Source organism: Oratosquilla oratoria, chromosome 7 (assembly GCF_046742065.1).
Source record: "Oratosquilla oratoria isolate Oo_2021 chromosome 7, ASM4674206v1, whole genome shotgun sequence".
In the NCBI taxonomy this organism is placed as follows: domain Eukaryota; kingdom Metazoa; phylum Arthropoda; class Malacostraca; order Stomatopoda; family Squillidae; genus Oratosquilla; species Oratosquilla oratoria.
Genome location: NC_134783.1, coordinates 34061859 through 34077972, shown reverse-complemented (window position 1 = coordinate 34077972; position 16114 = coordinate 34061859). Strand labels below are relative to the sequence as shown.

The following is a 16114-nucleotide window of genomic DNA, read 5'->3' as shown; positions in this document are numbered from 1 at the left end:
CTGGATTTGGCAGTATCAAGACACATCTGGCTATATCAAAATCAAATCCATATAATTTTGTTCCATATTTGTATATATTTACAGCTGTTCATATGAAATAAAAAATAAAAATGCACATGGTGAGCAAGGGTCTGGAGACCCAAGAATTCTCTGACTGGGTTGTGTGCCCCTATCATATCTGGGAGAGGATAGTGGTTCAGCCAGTGCCTACTACAGAACAACTGCCTCTACCTTAGTTCCTGCCTGCATTTTGTGAAGTGCTCACACTCATAGTTATCACATGTTTTGGTTTTGAAATAATGGAGCACATGGTGGCATTTGTGGTGATTTCATATCCACTACAGGCCCTATTATTTCTCTGCTGCATTTTTCTTGAGTTTATGATGATAGCTCCACCATCTGAGAATAGAGAGGGGATAGTTTTGACTCCACACAGGCAGGAAATCATGAGTAGAATCAATGCAGGTGAGTCTTGCTATATCATGCATATAGTTTAGCTCAGTTAATTTTCCACAACATCAGGTGTAGGTGGCCAGTGTTATGCTATACATATCCAGACACTGCAGATACTGGAGGGGTTACTATACATGTAAAAACACCAGCTGGTGAACAAATCATGCTTAAAATCATGTGCTTTCTGATAGTTCCTAAGGCCTGAATGCTAGAATGAGACTTGAGACTTGAAGACATGATAGACCTAAATTATTATATGACTGACTAGATTAAACCAGAACTAAATTTATCATCCACAGATAAGGCTTTCAATTTGTTTATGCCTTTGAAGTTCAAAATACTGGGCTTAAACCTATTCAGTGCAGCCTTATGAAAGATGGCATATAACATCAAGGTGCTTTTCAAAGGCTTGGAAAGGAGAGTTGTGGACAGAATTCAATGGACACCTATAATGAATGCAACTTTTAGGAACTTTCCACATCTGGAAGAGCATTTGCTGTTTAGAAACCATGAATTTGAATTCGCTGTTGAATAATTTACATGTTATGGGTTGCTTTTCACAAAGTCATTGATAATATAATGATTGTTGCCTCAAGTTTCACTCATGGGAAACTTCCAGCCTGCATTAGCCAGCAATGGTCCTCAGAACCACCCAGAGAGATCCTGGGAAGAAATGCTGAAATGTTGTTGGTGTTGTATGTTATATTCACCTAACAGTAATGCACAAGATGAGAGGTAGAATTGTGGGATCCTGTCTGTTTTTTTTTAGTCAACCTTTGCTTATCTTATCTGATTATACTGCTTATTCTAAATTGATCTCCATATCTGTGCATTTGTATGAAAAACTGTATTTTTTAATAGCTCTGAGATTACTTTTTTCCCTTCGTCTTTTTCTTGTATTTACCTAGTTGTATTATATGGGAAGGGGAGCTATGCTTGTGGTGACCCTTTTTGTATCTCACAAGATCAAGTTTGTTCTTAAATTCTTGTATTGTGTTTGCACACACTATTTTTTCATTCATTTTGTTCCATATATCTATCATTCTGTGTGGGAAGCTGTTCTTTTTCAGGTCTCTTCTGTAGTTATCTTTTTTGAGTTTCATTGCTTGTCCTCTTGTTTTTCCTCTGTCCCACTTTAATAGGTCCTCTCTATCAAGGCGTTCTTTACCTTTCATAATTCTGTAGATGGTTAGTAGGTCCCCTCATTCTCTTCTTTGTTCCAGGGTTGGCAATTCCAGTTCGGCCAGTCTTTGTTCATATGTCAGGTTTGTCATTGCTCTTTGTATTCTTTCTAATTTTCTTATGTTCTTTTTTGTACTGGGTGACCATATCAGCACTGCATATTCTAGTTTTGGACTTATCAGTATTTGTAATATTTTCTTGAATCATTTCCTTATCCAAGTATTTAAAGGCCACCTTTATTGATCTCAGCAAATTGTATGTTTCTCTGACTATTTCATTTATATGTTTATCTGGCGACATGTTTTTGGTGATGATTACTCCTAGGTCCCTTTCAGAATTTATTTTCTTTACTTCTTTTCCATCAATTTTATACTGTCCTGATATTCTCTTCTTGCTTTTTCCAAATTCAATTATACTGCATTTCTTGATGTTGAATTCTACCTCCCATCTCTTGCTCCACTCTGAGACTTTGTTCAAATCACTCTGTAATGAGTGTATTAATGTTGGTCTGTTTCTCTGTCACTGGGTACGAGAAGGAAAAGGAGGAGGGAAACAGTTTTCAGTCAGTTTTCATTACATGAAATAGTGGGGAGAAAATAGTTAAATCTGACAGAGGTCTCAAGCCAGTCCAAAGATTGAGTGCCATCCTGTGCACCTCCAGATGGAAGTGAGATTATTGACAGTTTTTGATCATGGACAATAGAGAGATAGTTCTCTTTGATGTTTCTTTTAGAACTACTACTACCAGGTACATATTGCTGGTAATACTTCATGAATACAATAAGATCCTTGATAAAACAGTCTATAAATTATAAATATTACTGCACCTTATATTCACACTCTACCCTCTCCCCTTTATAAGGAGAGTGGCCTAGTCAAAGCATACACCTACCTTTCAATCATTCCACATATATCCCTGTCCCCTGCCCAATGCTTGGGTCAGAGGCAATGCAGCAATACACAGTATGTCCACTGTAGGGCCCAACAGCTGAAGTTCATCCATCCCCATCACTTCATTACATGGCAATCCTCCTCCCTCATCCACATGAAAATTTTCAGAGCAAACAAAAGGAAATCCTATAGAGTCACATCTATTTCTCAACCATTCACAACTACTCTCAGCTCACACCTATTTCCTTTCCCTGATCAAAAGATATTCCCCTTGTACCCAAGGCTGCCTTCACTCCATCCAGCCATCCATCCATCCCATTCAGTCTTCCTCTCAAGTTCATTCAATCAACCTCTGCCTTCCATGCTCTTTTTGCTATTCTTTCCTCACTCATTCCTTCTTTATCCCCACACCATCCCAATAATCTTTATCAACTTATCTGCCAATTCTCTTTTCACCCCTGCTCTCTGTCCCACCTCATTTTTCACTCTATCCATCCTCATTATCCCTACCATACTTCTTAAACACTCTATCTCAAACACATTTAGATTCTTCCTTTCTGTCTCTTAAATTCTAGGTTTCTGCCCCATACAGTGTCATGGATATTCATGTTATTTTTTGAAGAACCTAGTTATTTACCTAGTTGTATTTTGTGTGAAGAGAGCTATACTCATATTTACCTAGTTGTATTATACAGGAAGGGCTATGCTCATGGTGGCCCATCTTTGTATCTTTCAGCATCAAGTTTCTTAAAATCTCGAATTGTGTTTGCACACACTGTTTCTTTATCTAAATTATTCCAGATATCCAGCACTCTATGTGGGAGGCTTTTTTTTCAGATCTCTTCTATAATTATCCTTTTTGAGTTTCTTTTTGTGTCCTCTTAGTTTTTCCATTGTCACATTTTAGTAAATCATTCCTATCAAGGATTTCCATTCCCTTCATGATTCTATAGATAGCTTTTAAAGATGGCTGTACAAATGTGCATGATGAGGAACAAAGTGAACAACCTTCACTCATTACTGATGGTTTGGTGCATTTGTATGGCAATCTTTAAAAGCTCTCACCCATTTCCGCACCATCCCATCACTCATAATGTTTTCTCCATACACTTCACTGATCTGATGATGAATTTCAGCCACTTTCACACCTTTAGCAGTAAGAAAATGAATCACAGCATGTATTTCACAGTCGGCAGCATTCTCAATCGGAGGAGGCTTTTTAAATACTCACAAACTTAAACACGGCCAGATGATTCCATAATTATGTTGAAAAGTAGATTACAGTACAGGCTTTCATGTAAAAATAAAATTGTTATGAAAAGTCTACTTGTTTCATTTTTATTTCAAAATGGTACTTACTTAAAAAACACACCTCATATATATACAGGTGGTGCCTCTGCTAGTAGAAACAGCATCACCAGTATTTTTGATATTCTTCAGGTTGAAATACCTCTATGAAAAGTTTAACCTAAAAAAGACATGGAGGGACTTGGCTCTTGACCAACATGGTACTGTCCACAGAAATTCTGTATAAGACCATACTATCCAGCAAGTGAGTCAGTGCTTTTCCAGTTAAAGTAATAATCACATATTAGTTGCCATGGGGTTCAGGTGAAGGTGAACTTTACAGATCTTCTCCATGCCTTTAAATGTGCAGATGCTGGACTTGTTTCATTCAACCACACACATTACATTCTTCAAATACATACCCAATCTTAGTCTACAATTTTCATTTTCTCTGGAACTGTAATAAGAGTACTACAACACTTGAGGCTTGTCAGCCTCATTAGTGCTTGGGCATGATGAATACAGTCAATTCAATTGTTGCCCATAGTCTCACTGAAGCTAGCAATAGTCCTCAGCCCTACCCACAGATATCTCTAAGAGGAAATCTTGGGTACTGTATTAGTTTGAGGCTGTTTCTACATCACTGGCTAAAGGTAGTAGGATGGGAGCAGTTGCCAGATGTCAGCTCTCCTTGTGCTTAGAGGTGGAGGAAATACATACTTGATAAAGAGATCCTGGGCCCAGTTTGAAGACTGAATGTCAGCCCCTCAAGACTACACCTCTAAATGGAAATGGGGAAGTTGAAGGGGTTTGAAGATAAGTGGGAAATGACTCTCTGACCTTTTTGCAGGACCACCTTATGTAAATACCCATCGAAAGTCCCTTAAATACAGTAGTAATATACAACAAATCAAAACACAAAAACACATTTGAATAAAACTCAGTGCGAGATATTTTACTTGGGAACATACCACAAAGTAAACAAATTATTTGCATGTGTGTCTTAGCATTCTATGAGATTGCTGCTATATTTATCAAATGACTAAAACAATGTATAATTGTAACTGCATTTAGTGAATACACATTTAACATACATTGCCTTTCCCTGCCATTCCATTAATCAATGTACCTGTCCTCTCATTTTTCTTTTGTTCCACACCAAGATTTTTTTTAGTTGGTTATTTCTGCTCCTTTTATGTTCCTGAATACTGCAATAATGTGATCTCTCTCTTTTCTTATTTAGGATAGACACTATTTTGGTTAGTGCTCTATGAATTTAATATTTTTACATTTTCTTTTTGAAAGTGAGTATTTACCCAATTTTATTTACTATCTACACTCACTACATAGTTACTAAGTCTATTTCATTCATTGATCATTTTATCAGTAAACCAATTCTTGCTTATTTCTTCTTAAATCTAAATTTGTCCAATTTAAATCCATTACTCTGTTAGATCACCCTACACTGTATTTTTCTAAATAGTGTAAATTAATATGCTTGAGCCTGCTAACTTATTTTTGTCATTTTAAGTCCAATGCAAACATTAACCCTTCGATATGATGATTCTTACATAGGCATCATGGGGAGCGAGTATTTACCTAGTTGTATTCACCTAGTTGTATTTTACGGGAAGGGGAGCTATGCTCATGGTGTCCCGTCTTCATATCTCATTTTATCTAAACTGTTTTTAAATTCATGAATTGTTTTTGCACACACCACTTTTTCATCCAACTTGTTCCAGATGTCTATTACTCTGTGGGGAAAGCTGTTCTTTTTTTAGGTCCCTTCTATAACTGTCTTTCTTGATTTTCTTTCTGTGTCCTCTTGTATTTCTACTATCCCATTTTATTAGATCCTCTCTATCAATAGTTTCTATGCCTGATTCTATAAATAGTTATCAAGTCTCCTCTCTTCTTTGTTCTAATATCTGTAGTTCAAGTTTTGTTAGTCTCTCTTCATATGATAGTTCTGAGAGTGTTGGTGCTAGTTTTGTAATTGCTCTTAGTATTCTTTCAAGTTTTGTTATACATTTTTTTGTACTTGGTTGACCACATTGTCGTTGCATATTCCAATCTTGGTCTTATCAAGGTAACTAGTATTTTCTTCACCATTTCTTCGTCCAGGTATGTAAAAGCCACTTTGATTGTTCTTACTAAATTATAAGTTTCTCCAAAAATCTTGTCCTCATTTTCTACTTTTTTTATTTCTTCTTCTCCCAATTTATATGATCCCACTATTCTTTTTTTGCTTCTTCCAAATTCTATTATACTACACTTCTTGAAATTGAATTCCATCTCCCATTTCCTACTCCATTCCCATACTTTATTGAGATCACACCTGTAGCGACTCACAATCTTCTTCAGTGTTCACTTTTTTCAACAATTTTGCATCATCCGCAAAGAAGCTCATATAACTTTCAATTCCTTCATCCATATCATTAATATATATAGCAAACATTATTGGGGCCAAGACTGTTCCTTGTGGAACGCCACTTATCACTTCATCCCGATTAGTGTTTGTCTCTTATCACCACTCTCATTTTTCTTTCATGCAAGAAGTCTTCCATCCACTTCAGTAGTTTGTCCTGTATTCCTCCTGCAGTTTCTAATTTCTTCAGCAACTTCTTATGTGGCACCTTTTCAAAAGCTTTTTTCAGGTCTAGAAATGCACAATCAGCCCATCCAGCTCTTTCTTGTATTATATCTATTAGCCTTGAATAGAAACACGTTAAGTTTGTGACGCATGATCATCCTTGTCCAAATCCAAATTGTCTTGGATTTAGTACGTTGCTTTTTTCCAAATGCTTTACCCATCTAGTTTTGATAATTCTTTCACAGATTTTAGCTATCGTACTTGTAAGGGAGACCGGTCTATAGTTAGTAGGGTCTTCTTTGTTCCCCCCTTATATATAAGTACTATATTTGCTTTTTTCCAATCTTCTGGAACTTTTCCCTCTTTCAATGAACTGTTTATTAGGCTATGTATTTTATATGTTAGTTCATTCCTGAATTCTTTCAAAATCCAGTTTGCCATTTCATCCGGTCCATGCGATTTTCTGACATCAAGATTATTCAAGTGTTTCATTATTTCATTTCTTGATACTTCTATCTCTTTCATAGGGAGAACTTTCTCCTCCCATTCGATATCTCTAGGTTGTATGATCTCCCTTGTAAACACCGATTTAAAATGCTTATTCATAATTTCTACCATTTCTATTTCCTCTGTGTATTTGACTCCTCCTTGTCGTAGTTTCTCTAATTCTTGTTTGCTTTTCAGTTTGTTGTTTACAAATATGTAAAATAATTTTGGTTGATCTTTACATTTTTCTATAACATCTTTTTCATATTTTATCTTTTCTTCTCTGCACACTTGTACTTATTCATTTTTATAACTAGTATATTCCATTTTTCAGGTTTTTTGTCTTTTTTTCCATTTTATCCAAGCTTTATCCCTTTTGTCTTTTAACTCCCTACATCTTTTGTTGTACCAGCACTTTACATATCCTTTTTCTTGCTTTTGTCTTGGCACATACTTTTCCACTCCTTCTTTATAGATTTTTGTCAAAATACTCCATTTCTCTTCTACTGTTGTTTCCTCCTTGTGTATTCTTTCCCAGTCAGCTTTTTGAAAGAATTCTTTCATTTTGTCAAAGTTTGTTTTTTCATACATCAATCTTCCCTTTCTATATTGTTCATTTTTTTCATGTATTTTTCCTCGTTTACTTCCAGTTCAACCAATATGTGGTCACTTTTACTTATTGGTGTTTTATATTCGATCTTGTCCACTATTTCTGGTTCTGATGTGATTATTAGGTCCAGTCTTGATGGTTCTTCCTCATTTCTATACCTAGTATTTTCTTGTATCCATTGTGTCATTGTATGTTCAATAATCATATCAAGTAATACATTTCCCCATAGGTCATCTCCACCCTTCACTGTCATCCCTTCCTGGCAGATTTCTTTACAATTAAAGTCACCCATTATAATTATTCGTCCTACATCTTCCATTATCTTAGTGATATCCTTGTGTCTTCTAACATATTTTTGTGTTCTCTCTCTTCCCACAAAGCCATTTTAGGAGGCACATAATTTACTACACATTTTCTGCTCTTCTTATCCTTGTCCTCCACTTCCATCGTAATCATCTCTACACTATTCTTTCCATATGTGACATTCCTCACATTTATATCCCTCTTAGTCAGGAACTCCACCCCCTTGTTTTACCTCTGTTTCTAATCCAACAATTATATGCTCCATGTCCAACACTGTTGGGTGGTAGTGGACCTTTCAATTTTGTCTCTACAATTACCATTATGTCCGGTTCTTTTTCTTTCAGGTAATCATTTAGTTCGTTCAAGATTGTTATTAATCCATCTATATTTGTGTAAGACACCTTTAATTTTCTGCTACTTCCATCGTGTTTTCGGTTTCCCTTCCGTTTTTCTCTGCTATGAACCATTTCTTCACTTTCATATTCACTACTCTCCAATAGAATTTCTCTTTTTCTGTTTCTGTTCTTTTATCGTCTTTTTCTTTAGCTTCTAGTCTTTTTTATTTCTCATCCTCTCTTTCCTCTTTATTCATTTCTCTTTTTATCCATACCTTTTTATGTTGCTCACTATCTGCTAGTTTCCCTGTCATTTGTGACCTGAATTTAACCTTAATTGGTCTGGTCTTATCTGTATTATATTTCATGAGCCTATATATTTCTTCAATTTGTTTTCCTATTTCAGGTTCATCTTCTTGAACTACTTCTAATATATTATTTACTTTTTCCTTTTCCTCCTTTATTTTTGTAGTCCTATTTAGATTGTACTTCTCTTCCATCCCTAATATAATTATACACTTCTTTTCATCTGCTAAGTCTCTTACTATATTCTCCTTCTCCTTCATCACTTTAATACCTGTGTTTTCAGTTTGTTCTTTCATCTGCTGTCACTATATCATTAAATACAATTTTGTTGTTCTCTTGGATTTTCTTCTAACCCTGTGTGTATATGAGGATGCTGGCATCAGCATCTTGATTATATATATATATTTTTTTTTGTAGCTGTAGCTGAGTAACTCCCCATATTCTGTGAACTGGCCTGATCACATTTTGTGTGGATATTAATATTCAGACTGAAAGAGAATGAGCAATACAGCTGTAACTTTATATTGTATAATGCAAGTATTGTGATGCATTATTGTATATCAAGCAGCTAATGCTACCCATGAGAATTTGACTTGTATTGAAGAGGTTAAATTTGAATTGATCAATTCCAAATAGATAAAATTCATTCATAAAGAATGAAAATAAAGATATTTTATTCCATGTTAATTAAATCCATAAGTTTTGGAATTAAATAAAATGTTATATATATATATATATATATATATATATATATATATATATATATATATATACATATATATATATATATATATATATATATATATATATATACATACATACGGATACCAAAGGCTTTTTTCCCCCTTACATGGGAGGTAGCCAAAAAGAAAAAGGCATAGAAACCACTCCCACCCATTCCATCCCCTACATACTCCACTACCCTCCACCCTCTTCCCTCCCTCACATCTTGGCACCTCCTGGATGACAGGTCATCCCTGCATCCTGTCCACTGCCCTGGGTCAGAAGCAGTGTTGCAAGACACAGCACATCCACAGCAAGGCCGCTTCATTAATTCGGCGCCCCCCCCCCTCTGTCCCCTCATGCAGAAAAGGAGAAGACAGGGAGAAATCCCTTCGGGAGGTGTCAATTTATTTTTCATACATACTCCCTCACCCCCTTATGCATCACAGCATCATCCATATACAACCATTCTCCATCCACCCCTATCTTCTGTCCTCTCCCATCCTTCCTCAACAGACATTCCTATCTTTCATAATGCCCCTTTTACTCCATCCATCCATCTCATACTAGGACGACCCCTCATATTTACTCCTTCCACCTCTGCCCTCCACACCGCTTTTACTAATCTTTCTTCACTCATTCTTTCCATGTGTCCAAACCATCCTAATACTCTTTCATCAACCCTATCTCCCAACTCCCTTTCCACCCCCATTCTCCTCCTCACCTCCTCATTTCTCATTCTAGCCTAGTAACCCCTATCATACTTCTCAGACATTTCATCTCAAACATATTCAAACTTCTTCTCTCTTCCTCTCTTATGTTCCATGGTTCTGCTCCATACAGTGCTGTTGGCACAATCACTCCTTCATATAACCTTTTAGCATCCATTCCCAAACGTCTATTTCTCATTACACTTTTTAATCCACCAAGACATATACTCGCTTCTCTCAATCTACATTCAACCTCCACCCTCACTCCTCCCTTTCCTGCCACATTCGCACCCAAGTATCTAAAACTATCCACTTCCTCCAGTCCCTCTCCCTTAATACTCACTTCCAGCCTGCTGTCACTCTGTCCCCTTGTACATCTCATCACCTAACTTTTACCCACATTTATCTTCAGCTTCCATCTTTCACACACCTTCTCAAACTCTGTCACTAACTTCCTCAATCCCTCCTCTGATTCTGCTACAAGCACAGTGTCATCAGCAAACAACAACTGGCTTATTTCCCACTTTTCTCCATTTTCTTTAAACATCTCCAATCCTGACCCACTACCCTTGCATTCACCTCTCGCACCACCCCATCCATTTATAGATTGAACAGCCAAGGCGATATAACACATCTCTGACGAAGTCCCACCTTTACCTCAAACCATTCACCCTTTCCATTTCTAATCCTAACACAAGCTCTACTACTCTCATAAAAACTCTTGACTGCTCTTAACAGCTTTCCTCCTATCCAGTATATCTGCAATACCTCCCACAGTGCCTTCCTGTCTACCCTGTCATAAGCCTTTTCCAAATCCATAAAAGCCCAAAAAACATTCTTACCTTTTCCTATAGCTTTCTCACATATCTGTCTTACCACAAAAATCTGATCTACACAACCCCTACCTGTCCTAAAACCACACTGTTCCTCACCAATTACTCCCTCTGTTCCTCTCCTAATCCTCTCAATCAAGACCCTCCCATAAGCCTTCCCAACTACACTTAACAAGCTGATCCCTCTGAAACTACTACATTCACACTTGTCCCCCTTTCCCTTGTAAAGTGGAACTATACAGGCACTCCTCCAGTCCTCCGGCACTCTACCCTCTCTTAAACAAACATTAAATAACCTCACCAGCCAGTCCACCATAACTGTACCTCCTTTTTTCAGACATTCTGCATGGCCTCCATGCAGACCAGGTGCCTTACCTGCTCTCATCATTTTAACAGCTGCTTTCACTTCATCTTTCCCTATTTCCCCTCCATTTTCCACACTCATCACTTTCATTTTCTTAGCGCTTCCCACTACAACTACATTTCCCTCCCTATCCTCCTTCACATTTAGCAACTCCCTAAAATACTCTGTCCACCTTCCTCTCACTGCCTTCTCTTCCATTATAGTCTCTCCATCTCCACCTTTTACCTTTTCTCTACTTGATTTGCCTCCTCTTCCTAATTTAATTTCTTTCCAAAACATCTTTTTGTTACTTTTAAAATTTTCTGTCATACTCTTACCCCATTTCACTTCTGCTCTCCTCTTTGCCTCCTTTGTCTTATACTTGACTTCCCTTCTCTTTACTTTGTACCTCTCATATGATTTCCTTGTCCTAATTTGTAGCCAATCTACAAAAGCCTGCTTCTTCTCTTCTACACCCTTCTTTGCTTCCTCATCCCACCATTCACTACCCTTCCTTCTATTTCCTCCTGCCCTCCTTGTTCCACATACCATCTTTGCACACCTTATGACTCCCTCCTTGAATCATCCCCATTCCTCCTCCACTCCTAGTTCTACTCTATCCTTCACTCCCTCCCACTCCTCTCTCAGCTTCTTCTTATACTTCTCCTTTTCTTTCTCATTTAAGCAGTTCACTCAAAGTATCTCCCTACCTTCTGCCCTTTTCCTCTTTCTCCACCTATTCTCCACTCTCAATTTACCTTCCACCAGAAAATAATCTGATATTCCCCCACTCTCTTCCCTTAGAACATGTATATCCTTAACTCTTCCTACCATACTCCTGGTCACCACTATATAGTCCATTAACGCTCTATCTGCCACCCTTCCATCCACCACCCTCTCCCATGTGTACTTATGCTTGACTTTCTTCCTAAACACTGTATTTGTTATCATCAACTCTCTTTCAAGACACATCTCCACCATCAATTCTCCACTACGATTTTTACCTGGAACTCCATACTTCCCAATCACTCTGTCTATTGGTTCATTTCCTACCCTAGCATTAAGGTCTCCCAATACAACTACATTGACATTTCTCCCTAATCCCTCTATGCACTCATTTAAATCTATCCAAAAAGCCTCCCTTTCCTCTACGCTCTTCTCACTACCAGGCCCATACGCACTTACAAAAACCCACATCTCCCTTCCCAGCTTCACTTTCATCCACATCAACCTTGAAGAAATCTTCCACTCCACTACACGCTTACCTATCTCTTCACTTACTAGTATAGCCACCCCTTCCCTCCCTTGTCCCCTCTTCACTCCTGAGAACCTCCCAACTACACTCCCAAACTCACACTTGCCCCTTTCAATTTAGTTTCACTCAAAGCCAATACATATTATATATATAATATATATATATATATATATATATATATATATATATATATATATAGACACACACACATAAAGAGATGTTGTATATCCTTCACAGATGAGGAAGACCATGACTTCTGGTAAAAAATGTAGTGATGTATATATGTATATACATATACACATACTTTTTTCAAAGTAAATTTTAATCTACTCTACTATTATTCAAATATGCACATACATATACTTAAGGGCATTTCTTTCCCTTATAAGGGGTTGACCGAGTCAAAAGGATACACCCACCCAATTCCTAAACAAAACCCATTCATTGCCCCTCCCATTTTAGCACCTTAAAGATGAAGGACTTACCACACCTCTCGGGTCAAAGGCAATGTTGTGAGACACAGCAAGGTCTGGTTTACCCCCACTGTTCCATTATACTGATCTATCTATATACCAAGGGCTCCCCCTTACCAGGAAGGGAGCCAAGTCAAAAGGCCATTTAATTTCACCCATTCCACCACCATTCCCTCCCTCTCATATCAGCCCATCATAAAGGCCCAACAAACATCCTTACCTTTTGCTAAAGCTTTCTCACATATCTTACTATAAAAATCTGATCCATGCAACCCCTACCTTTCCTAAACACATACTGTTCCTCACAAAAAAAAAAAAAAAAAAATAGTAAGTGGCAAATATATATCAAACTAAGAAATGAACATGTAAAAATACACATCTGGTTTCATCTTACACATCTTTTGTCTAAGGTTATCATACTCCATCACACTCATATATAACCTGCCTAAAGGTTTCCTCAATCCTATCAAGGTTTGATTTGTTGTTTAATACTGTTTTTGTCTTTTCCTTATCATTCTTGACAGGATGTGTCCCTTATTCCACCATGTAAGTTATACATAGTTACAAGTAAGTACAGTCAACCCTCCATAACAGTGGATAATTAATGCCTTATGATGGCATTATAGATTATAGAGCTCATTGGAGAAAATTCAAATTGACTCCGATTTGGTTAAACCAAAAATGTCAAAAGTATAAAATGTACATGAAATGTATATCAATGAATGAAAAAAAAATCAAATAAATATATACATAAATGAATATAAAAAACATGCACTTTACTATATGTGGAGATTATGTCCAATTAAAGTGGTATAATTTTGCTAAATTTTTTCTTCCATGTTTATTGCATTTTGTTATTTATATTGGTAATATATAGCTATATACACAACAGCGATATAACATTCAATTTCATCATTACATAAACAACACATATTACATTAATAGCAGAACATAATCACACAATCAGTCATGCTCTTGGACACATTCATATCAACCATGACAGCTTCTAGTTGGGAAAAAGAAAATATATGTTAGTACTGTGCTTCTCTTCATGGACTTACTTCATTTTGAAATATACATACATACATATACCAAGGCTTTTTCCCCCTTACAAGGGAGGTAGCCAAAAAGAAAAAGGCATAAAATCATTCCCACCCATTCCATCCCTGAATACACTCCACACCCCTCCACCCCTCTTATCTTAGCACCTCCTGGATGATGGGTCATCCCTGCACCTTGTCCACTGCCCTGGGTCAGAAGCAGTGTCGCCAGACACAGCACATCCACAGCAAGGCCGCTTCATTAAATCAGCGACCCCCCCTCTCCGTCCCATGCATAAAAGGAGAAGACGGGGAGAAATCCCTTCGGGCTGCGTCAAATTTTGCTCACACATACTACCTCACCCCCCATCCCCCTGCCCATTCCACCTCATGCATCACAACATCATCCATATACAATCATTCTCCATTCACCCCTGTCTTCTGTCCTCTCCCGTCCTTCCTCAACAGACATTCCCCTCTTCCCCAAAGCCCCCTTTCACCCTTTTGAAATATAAAATGTTAATACATCATAAGTTTGGTTTTGCTATGAAATAGATTATTATGTTTGTTACTGTATATGACAAGTTTTAAAGACTATGTCCAATTATGGCGATGTAATTTTTTCCACACATAATTTTTTGTATTTCTCTGAAGTTTATTACACTTTGATAATTAGTGACAGTACTGTATATGAACACATACAAAACCCCAATCTGCATAGCACACAAAAATCCAACAGGAAAATTGGGGGGAGATAACATAACATAACCAACCCATTGGGGTTTTGTCCATTGGGGTATTATCCATTTACCACTGTATATAGCTATATACACAGCTGAGATATAACATTTAGTTACATCATTAACATCTAAACTACATATCATGTTAATAGGAGAAAATTGCACAATCAGCCATGACAGTTTTTAGTTGGGAACAAGAAAATATCATATATTAATGCCATGTTTCTCTGCATGCATTCATTTATATATTAGGATATAAAATATTAAATCACAGTGTTGATTTTGTTATAAAATAGGTTATTATATTTATTACAGTCCACGACAAATGTATTTGAAGACCATCTCCAATTACAATAGCATCATTTTTTTCATGCATAATTTTATATTTAACATTTATTGCATTTTCATAAATAACTATATATAGCTACATATGCAGCAGTGCTTTAGCATTCAATTAGAGTGATAACCCTCGTATCCAGACTAATTGGGCTAAGGATGGTCCAAATATCCAAAGTTTCTAGATACACAAAGAAATTCCTATACACTCCCACATCCACCACCACAGTCACAACTTTTCAATTTTTAAAGAACAAAAGAGGTCGACATAGAAAATGCACATAAATCATGTGATAATTGAAAAAATCCCTCTCCAAAGTCACCCTCTGTGAAGCAACAGGTTTAATTGTATACACAAGATGCAGAGAATTCCATCCTTATAAACATTTATAATAGATGTGGACACAGATTCAGCAGGAAATTCACATAAACAATAAATGTACTAAAAACCATGTCTGATTACAGTATTGTAATTATTTTCCATGCATAATATCTTTTTATGTCTTTAATATTTATTCAATTTTGAGAATCAAACTAATATTATATAAATTTAATATGTAGCAATATAAGCAGGGGTGATGTAACATTCAATTCTATCATTCCATCTAAAACATATATTACCTTAATAGCAAAGAGGAGGCACACAACAGCCATGCTCCTGGATACATTCACATAAACTGTGATGGATGTTAGTTGGAAAAAAATATTAGAAATCAATGTTAAGATTATCTTTATGCATCTACTTTTATCTCTTTTTCTTTCTTATATATTATTGTGAATAAAAGATTATTCACTTGGTTTTCTGCAAGGTGGAAAGTTTCTACCTTCATCTTAGTAATCTTATAGAAGGTGGAATGTTTCCATCTTGGCCTAGTCTGCAAGAAGAAAGCAGAAAGTTTCTGCCTTTGACTTGTTTCCAAACTGTCAATAATTTTTCCTACAAATCTCATAAAGAAAATTACTCATATTTTTCATAGATTCTTATGATTTTTTCATAGTGCTTGCCAGGAACACAATAATTTCATATTGTTATGCCAAAAAAATTACAAAGTTGTTGTTGTTGTTGTTGTCGTTCCCTAGACTGTCTGTCCGAGCAGTCCCGTCTCCCCAAGGAATGCCACTGCCGAAACTGGGTTTTCCCACAAATCCTTTATAGAGTGTATGTTGTGTTGTTTGCGTGCATGATTGTGTATAATGCAGTCTTCCATTATGTGT

General features: G+C 36.6%; 1 protein-coding gene across 5 annotated transcripts in view; it reads right to left on the bottom strand.

Moving 5' to 3' along the window:
- The window catches only part of LOC143027045 (dual specificity protein phosphatase 3-like), a 94730-nt gene that overhangs the window by 39947 nt on the left and 38669 nt on the right, over positions 1 to 16114 (bottom strand). The window contains exon 1 of one of the 5 annotated variants that reach the window (XM_076187922.1): positions 1164 to 9114. The exons of the other annotated variants lie outside the window; for them this stretch is intronic. The gene's annotated coding sequence lies outside the window, so the exon portion shown is untranslated. Of the gene's footprint in view, positions 1 to 1163; positions 9115 to 16114 lie in introns of those variants that run through there. 5 annotated transcript variants of the gene reach the window in all.